The sequence below is a fragment of the Rhincodon typus genome, chromosome 7, assembly GCF_021869965.1.
Source record: "Rhincodon typus isolate 14 chromosome 7, sRhiTyp1.1, whole genome shotgun sequence".
Classification (NCBI taxonomy): Eukaryota; Metazoa; Chordata; class Chondrichthyes; order Orectolobiformes; family Rhincodontidae; genus Rhincodon; species Rhincodon typus.
Window position 1 is genome coordinate 30,077,692 of NC_063338.1, and position 9,511 is coordinate 30,087,202.

General features: G+C 41.7%; 1 non-coding gene across 1 annotated transcript; it reads left to right on the forward strand.

Moving 5' to 3' along the window:
- The first annotated feature begins 1,349 nt into the window (after positions 1–1,349).
- Positions 1,350–1,454, forward strand: LOC125483604. Its single transcript, XR_007262550.1, has one exon. It is a non-coding gene; the product is annotated as a U6 spliceosomal RNA (small nuclear RNA).
- Positions 1,455–9,511: the final 8,057 nt, after the last annotated feature.

The window sequence follows — 9,511 nt, forward strand, 5'->3', positions numbered from 1 at the left end:
AGGCCTACAGGTCAAATACAGGAATTGGAGAAACAGAAGAGAACAAGAAAGAAAGAGCTGTTCAGCTGCAGAATGCTAACATCCCTAACACCCGACAGGCAGGTAATAAAGACAATAAATAGAAGAGAAATAGAAGAGAAGCTAGAGAATTTCCCAAAGCCCTGGAGAGAGCTTTCTGAGGTAGAAAGAATCAGAACAAAAGAAACTTACAGGACAATAAAAGGGACTAAATAAGGGAATTTAAAATAAGCTGAGGAGGAAAGCAGACAAATGTTCAAATTCCTAACTTACCAGATTCTGGGCTGTGGAAATTCAGGAAAGGGTTAAGAACTCTGCAGAGTTCACAGCAAAGCAGTGAGAGACATTTATACACTACAAGCTTCCAAACAAGGTCCAGTCTGGTGAAATTTACCCTCTTAATAGAAACCAGCATGAGGTTTGAACTATCAGCCTCAAGAATCACATATCTTATAAAGTCGGTATTCCTAAAATCCTGTGTGCCAAAATTAATAAACATTCACCAGATAAATGTTAACTGGGATTTGGAGTCGTAGAGTCATAGAGCTGTACAGTACGGAAACAGACCCTTTGCTGCAACTCATCCAGGCCAACCAGATACCCTAAATAAATTTAGTCCCATTTGTCAGCATTTAGCCCATATCCCTCTAAACTCTTCCTATTCATATATTCATCCAGGATGCCTTTTAAATGTTGTAATTGTACCAGCCTCCACCACTTCCTCTGGCAACTCATTCCACACACGCACCACCCTCTGCATGAAAAATTGCCCATTGGGTCTCTTTTAAATCTTTCCCCTCTCACCTTAAACCTACACCCTCTAGTTTTGGACACCACCACCCCGGGGAAAGTCCGTGTCTATTTATCCTATCCATGCCCCTCATGATTTTATAAACCTCAATAAGGTCACCCCTCAGCTTCTGACGCTCCAGGGAAAATAGCCCCAGCCTATTCAGCCTCTCCCTATAGTTCAAACTGTCCAACCCTGGCAATTTCTGAACCCTTTTGAGTTTTACAACATCCTTCCTATGTGCAACAGGGAAATTGAAGTAGTATCAGACTACAAAGTGTGTAAATCCAAGTGTGGAAGAAGAGTGCATACATTCACTTGCGCTTTGTTTCACAAGCAAACCATGTCAAAAAAAGAATTCAACCTGTTCCCCTAGGATAGCAGCGTGTCAGAGTGGTATGCATTAGGTCCTGCAAACATATGAGGATAATATAAATTTTAATAGGGTAACTCTTTATAAATGAGCACGTACGAAGTATTAAAATGGCTACTGAAAAGGATGGATGATCTTTGCATCATCAGCACCAAACGTTCAGAAAGTGTTTGCTTCAGCAGTACGTATGCTAAAATTGGGACAATACAGAAAATATTAGCATTGTCACTGTACAAAGATGCTGCACAAATTTGTGAAGCATTTCATATTAAGGGGTTCTTGTGACACGGTGGTAGCGTCTCTACTTCTGAACCAGGAGGATTGGGTTCAAAGTCCTGCTCCAGAGATCTGTAATAGCATCTCTGAACAGGTTAATTAGAATATATATGGAAAGTTCCAAACTGAACTCATCCTCGTTTTAAATGACTTACTTAGATGCCACTACTCTGTGGGATTCACACTTGCTAGTGTTTGAAGGTCACTCCAAACCACAGAGTCTATGTTTCCAGGTTTGTAATGTAACAAAGGAAAGCTGATAAGACCACTTATCCACAAGTTGTGTGTGAAAGACTACATTTATCTCCTATTGGATATCAATGACCATTGATCTTGTGACTTCAAATGGTTCTCTGATGCCAAAAGGGCAGCATCAACCATCCATTGTGTATCAATGAAAGCTGATAATTTGACTGAATTGGTTCTCCAATACTGAAATCCTTTTATCAAAAATTTCAGAAGAAAACTGCAGAATAACACCAATAACACAACAGTTGCAAAGAAAGCCTGTGCCACTTTTGCCTTTCAAGGGCCCTGAGAGTTTTAGAATTCTTTTAAAAAGCCTCCCTACCCGATTTCAAAGCTCGGAGTTCATCCATAAAGGAAATGAACCTCATGATATAACAGCCACAAGTGCCTGCCTACATGACCTGGTGATCAGTATTTTCTTCAAAGAAACGCGGCAGTTAATCTGGATATCTATAAAACCATAAGACATAAAGAGCAGAATTAGGCCATTCGGCCCATCAAATCTGCTCTGCCATTAAATGAGATCATGCTGACAAAGAATTCCACAGACACATTACACACTAAGAGAAGAAATTATTCATCAATCTCTGTTTTAAGTATATGACCCCTTGTTCCGAGATTATTCTATCTGGTCTGAGACTCTCCCAGGAAAGGAAATAACGTTTCTGCATCTACCCTGTCAAGACCCTTTAAAACCTTGCATGTTTCAATAACATCATCTCTCATTCTTTTAAACTCTAATTCCTCCCACTTTCTACTGACAAAGGGAGTGGCCATGGGTACCCGCATGGGCCCAAGCTATGCCTGCCTCTTTGTAGGTTACGTGGAACAATCCCTTTTCCGTACCTACACTGGCCCTAAACCCCACCTCTTCCTCCGTTACATTGATGACTGTATCAGCGCCGCCTCGTGCTGCCACGAGGAGCTCGAACAGTTCATCCAATTCACCAACACCTTCCACCCCAACCTTAAGTTCACCTGGACCATCTCCAATACCTCTCTCTCCTTCCTGGACCTCTCTGTCTCCATCTCTGGCAACCACCTAGAAACCAATATCCATTTCAAGCCCACTGACTCCCACAGCTACCTAGAATACACCTCCTCCCACCCACCTTCCTGCAAAAATACCATCCCCTATTCCCAATTCCTTCACCTCCACCACATCTGCTCCCAGGATGAGGCATTCCACTCCTGTACATCTCAGATGTCCTCATTTTTCAAGGACCGCAACATCCCCCCCTCAGTGGTCGAGAACGCCCTCGACCGTGTCTCCCACATTTCCCGCAACTCATCCCTCACACCCCGTCCACGCAATAACAACCAAAACAGAATCCCCCTCGTCCTCATGTACCACCCCACCAACCTCTGGATCCAACGCATCATCCTCCGACACTTCCGCCATCTGCAATCCGACCCCACCACCAAAGACATTTTTCCCTCCCCAACCTTATCTGCTTTCCGGAGGGACCACTCTCTCCGGGACTCCCTTGTTCGCTCCACACTCCCCTCCAGCCCCACCACACCCGGCACTTTTCCCTGCAACCGCAGGAAGTGCTACACCTGCCCCTACACCTCCCCCCTCACCCAAATCCCAGGCCCCAAGAAGACTTTTCACATCAAGCAGATGTTCACCTGCACATCTGCTAATGTGGTATACTGCATCCGCTGTTCCCGTTGTGGCCTCCTCTACATCGGGGAAACCAAGCGGAGGCTCGGGGACCGCTTTGCAGAACACCTACGCTCGGTTTGCACTAAACAACTGCACCTCCCAGTCGCGAACCATTTCATCTCCCCCTCCCATTCCTCAGATGACATGTCCATCCTGGGCCTCCTGCAGTGCCACAATGATGCCACCCGAAGGTTGCAGGAACAGCACCTTATATTCCGCTTGGGAACACTACAGCCCAATTGTATCAATATGGACTTCACAAGTTTCAAAATCTCCCCTCCACCTACCGCATCCCAAAACCAGCCCAGCTCGTTCCCACCTCCCTAAACTGTCCTTCCTCCCACCTATCCACTCCTCCCACTCCAAGCCCCACCCCCATCTCCTACTTACTAACCTCATCCCGCCCCCTTGACCTGCCCGCCCTCCCTGGACTGACCTATCTCCTCCCTACCTCCCGACCTACACTCACCTCTACTGGCTCCATCCCGGCCTCTTTGACCTGCCTGTCTCCTTTCCACCTATCTTCTCCTCTATCCATCTTCTATCCGCCTCCCCCTCTCTCCCTATTTATTTCAGAATCCCCTTCCCCTCCCCCATTTCTGAAGAAGGGTCTAGGCCTGAAACATCAGCCTTCCTGCTCCTCTGATGCTGCTTGGCCTGCTGTGTTCATCCAGCTCTACACCTTATTATATCAACCTACTCAATGTCTCCTTATAAACCAGCCCCTCCATCTCTGGATTAGCATAGTAAACCTTGTCGGAACTATCTACAATGCCAGAATATTGGTCCTTTGATAAGGGACCTGAATCTGTTCACAGTATTCCAGCTGTTAGTGTTTTGTATAGTTTTATCAAAACCTTCCTACTTTTGTACTCCATTCCCTTTGAAACAAAGGCCAACATTCTATTTGTCTTCCCTATTACCTGCGGAACTTGGGACAGTATTTTTTGTAATTCATGCACTGGGATCCCCAAGTCCCTTGGTGCCATAGCTTTCTACAGTCTTTTTTCCATTTAAATAATATTCAACTCCTCACATTTTCCCACATTATATTTCATCTGCCAAGTTTTTTCCATACATTTAACCTGACTATATCACTCTTCGTGTCACCCCACCACTTGCCTTCCCACCTATTTTTATATCATCCACAAACTTGGCTATAGGGCATTCGCTTCCCTCATCCAAATCATTAATGTATGTTGTAAATAATTGTGACCCCAGGACTGATCCCTGTGACACTCCACCAGTTAGAGGCTGCCATACTGAAAATGTTCTCCTTATCCCAACTCTCGAACTTCTATTACTTAACCAATTCTTAATCCATGCTAATATATTCCATTCAACACCTTTGGCTCATATCTGATTAATTTGGCTAATGTCTTGTACTTTACCAAATGCCTCTGAAAATATATAGCATTCACAATTTTCCATTTACCTATCTTGCTTGTTATCTCTTCAAAGAATTCTAATAAATTTGTCTGGCTGATCTCCCCTTTGAGAAGCCATGCTGACTCTGCTTGATCAAATTATAAATTTCTAAATGCTCTGCTTTTAGATCCTTTGTAATAGACTCTAACATTTTCCCAATATCAATCTTTAACCTCAATGACCTATGGTTATTTTTTTTTCTCCTTCCCTTTTTGAATGATGGTGCTACACTGGCAGTTTTCCAAAGTTCTGGGACTCTTCCAGAATCTAAGGGATCTTAGAAGATTGCTACCAATGTCACCACCATCTCCGTAGATACTTCCTTTAATGTCCCAGGAAGCATCCCATTAGGACCAGGGGACTTATTGGCCTTTACCCCATTAGTTTCCTAGAGCTTTTTCTTTAGTGATAGTTATTGAATTTATTTTCTTGCTTACTTTTGCCCCTTGATTATTTGGTAATTTTGGAATGCTATTAGTGTCTTCCAACATGAAGACTGATGTGACAGATTTATTCAACTCCACTACCATTTTCTAGTTCCTCATTATTATTTCCCCATCATTTTTCTCTAAGGGCCAATGTTAACTTTGACCTCTATCTTCCTTTTCATAGATTTAAAGAAGCTCTTACATTCCATCTTGATATTATTTGCAGATTTCCTCAAAGTTTATCTCCTTCCTCTTTAATTTTGTGGTTGGTTTTACTTGGTTTATAAAATGCTCCCAATCCCCTGTATTGCCATTAATTTTTGCCACATTGTATGTTTTCTTTTCTTTCAACATGATGCAACCTTTAACTTCCCTGGTTAGCCATAGTTGGCTTATCCCCATTCTAGAATTTTTCTACCTCATTGGAACATATCTTTTCTGTGAACTATGAACAATTTTGCTATAAAACTTGTCCTTTCACCCAGAGAATTGCAGTGTCTGGAATTTACTACCCAGCTTTGTGGTTGAAGTGGAAATCTTCAACTGCTTTAAAAGGGACCTGAATCTGCACATGAAATACTATAAACTAGAAGTCTACAAACCAGAAGCTGGAAAGAGTGATTAAGTGGCCAGCTAATTTATTCAGATGGCACAGACAAAATGGGCTGAATGGTCTCTTTGTGTGCTGTAATTTTTCTCTGCTTCTGGTTGCTAACATTTGTATCAGTGGTGCTAATATGTCATGAGTTACGTTCTCAAAGCCTTGCAGAATCATCAACATCTCTAACAGATCTTACCCGAATTTTCTTCCTTTATTACAAAAGAAAGCCTTTAATCGCACCTTAACAAACACCTTTCATCCTTGGTGTGAATCCCTTCACTATGCTCTCAGTAAGACTTTTTAAGGTTATTAAGCCAAACCTAGAACACAAAATAATGGAGATGTTGGATTGAGAATGTAACAAGGCCAGTGAGTAAAACAAATGAAAATAGTCCTAGCAAAAATTAAAGTGGAACTGTTATCTGCTGACCTAATGCACAGGCAGCACATATTGCGATACTGAAAAAAGTCAAAGAAATGAAATATTGCAAGGCTGAATGTAAACTGTAGAATGTAAACTATAGAATTTATTTTCAGTTAAGAAGCATACTGCCAAGTAAGTAACCAGGTGCTGCAAAGGTTTAAAACATTGAAGCATGCTAAGTATCCTAACGTTCCCTAACAGAGATTATTCAAGAGATGCCATCATCAGTTCTGGTGGGAATGTTCCATAAGCCTAGAGTTTGAGTTTGAGAATTTCCTCAGTAAATTGCTTGATGCCTCCATACCTCATTTTCCTAATTTAAGACTTTCTTAAAACCTAGCTCTTTGGTTGAGATTTGGACATCTGTGCGAATGTCGCTTTTATGGCTCAGTCTGAAATTTGGTTTGATAATGCTCTTCTGATGTGGTTTGGGATGTTTTACTACATTATAGGTGCTGTATACATGCAAATTGTTGTTGGTTTTACTGATACTATTTCAAGATCATTCGTGTGTCCCTGACTGCAATGTTGTTCCTATATAAAATCATCCTTCTGCCTCCCATACACATCTGAGAAAGGTGATAATAAGCATAAATGCTATGATAAAAAGTGCTGTTTTCTTATTTACAACTGACATGCAATCTAAGCTATGGCAAATGTGGGTCTCTCTTATTGGCAGCCATGCTGTGAACTCATTTTGCTAATTCTTCCACTGTTCAACATATTTTATGCTCTTAATTTTTCCAAGATTCATGTGCGTGTGCACATTTCCAGACAATGTAAATCAATGTAATGTATTAAGAACATAGAACATAGAACAGTACAGCACAGTACAGGCCCTTCGGCCCACGATGTTGTGCTGACTTATTATCCTACTAAGATCAATCTACCCTGCATACCCTATATTTTACTATCCTCCATGTGCCTATCCAAGATTTGTTTAAACGTCTCTAAGTTATCCAACTCCACTACCACCGCCGGCAGCGCATTCCACACACCCACCACTCCCTGTGTGAAGAACCTACCTCAGACATCTCCCCTATACCTTCCTCCAATCACCTTAAAATTATGCCCCATCATAATAGTCATTTCCGCTCTGGGAAAAAGTCTCTGACTATTCACTCTATCGATGCCTCTCATCATCTTGTAAACCTCTATCAAGTCACCTCTCATCCTTCTTCGCTCCAATGAAAAAAGCCCTAGGTCCCTCAACCTTTCCTCATAAGACCTGCCCTCCATTCCAGGCAGCATCCTGGTAAATCTCATCTGCACCCTCTCTAAAGCTTCCACATCTTTCCTACTATGAGGTGACCAGAACTGAACACAATATTCCAAGTGTGGTCTAACCAGAGTTTAATAGGGCTGCAGCATAACCTCACGGCTCTTAAACTCAATTCCCCTACCAATGAAAGCCAACACACCATGCGCCTTCTTTACAACCCTATCGACTTGGGTCGCAACTTTGAGGGATCTATGGACGTGGACCCTAAGATCCCTCTGTTCCTCCACACTCCCAAGAATCCTGCCATTGCTGAGACAGAGCAGTGCATTTGGTACTGTGTAGATATATGCTTGCCTGCCTCAGCCTGGTAGAGAACTCCCAACCCACCACCACACCAGCACCACTCTACCACTTGGCTGCAGTATAGTAGTGCATTCTAGTTTTAAAATTTCACATCTTGTGCATGTGCACCTCTCCTGGACATTTATTCTGCAAAATAGGAACAAAAGTAGCTTTCAAACATTATAACATGGCTAACTAATTAAAGGCTACCAGGGATCATGCAGTATGATTTGAAAAAACTATTAATCCAAAAATGTAGAAAGAACATGGAACATTGCAATTGATGTTTTATATAAGGTAAAATGAATATATTAATTAACCTTGCTCGCAAATGAAATTGTGAGCAAAAATGGAAAGAATCTGAAGGTTGGTGTAGAGCACTCAACATCCATAACACAGATGCAGTCAATAAAACAGCAGAGGTAAATCCATTATTGAACTGGTGAAAAGCAGCTAAAGCTGTAGTAGGCAATTTGACATCACTTATTCAAGAAAAATGTGAAGCGCAGCTTCAAGGAGCCGAATAATGTCAATCATTTCTCTGTGCAAAGGGAAAATGGGTTTGAAGTACTTTAATAGCCTTTCTATTATTTATTTATTTTTAACTGCACAAACTAGGTTTCTGCATGGAAAATGAAAGTGAATTCAATAAAGAAATGAAACCAAGTTCCATTAAGAAAGCTAAAAGATGTGAGACGTGTTACTCAAACACTTTGGATTCCCAGGAGCAGCTGATTTTCAGACTGGCAGGACAGCTGAGATGTTTTGAAAGCTGAAAATGACATTTAAAGGAAAACTGCAGCAATTTTAGGGAACAGAATGGTGGAAAAAGAAACGAATGATAAGGAAGGAAGCAGACAACAATAACCTTGGCTCTCAGAGTGTACTGAATGAAGGCTGTGACCAAGTGCTATAATGAAAACCTACAGCAAATGTGTTAAATATTTCTAAAGGCACACAGAAGTATCTGAGGCTTGATTTTTAGATTCTCATTTATCTGTGCCCTTGAGGTGATGAACTTTGCTTAGAATCCCTACACTCCGTGCCTTGAAGGTACTCTCACAGTGATACTGGGTAGAGAGTTCTGAGGATTTGACTTGGGTAACACAATGGGAATGGCAACATATATCTAATTCCATATTGTATGTGACTCAAAGAGGAAACCTTTGAACTGGTGCTGTCTGTGTTCTTCCTCCCTTTACTTCCACATGGTAAAGGTCATGCGTTGGTAGGTGCTGTTACAAGTGCTGTCAAAATTCAATGAATTGAATTTGCGACCATTAGAAGACTTTTATAAGGTTTCAGTTTATGGATTTGGTTAAAGATCATTGCTAGGCAATTCATGATTATAAGAGGTGTACATTCAGACAAAGGGAGTATGGTCAAGAGACCAGGAACCCAAAATTGGATATTCTAAATTGACCCACAGCTGGAGAAATCAGGCCTGACCGAAAATTGGCCAAACTAAATTAAACAGCAGCCAGCATCTATTGACTGCAGAAAGTGGAAACCAAGATCAAAGAGGTTACAAAGGTTCAAAGGGAGCCAGTAATAATCAGCCTGAGGGCTGTGAATTGGAGAAGTGTTGATCAGACATTCTGGCATCTTGTCTGCCTGAGTATGTGCACATTACACCTCCTGGAATGGCAACAGTGAAGGGTATTAGTTTGACCCATTGCATAGTTTGAACA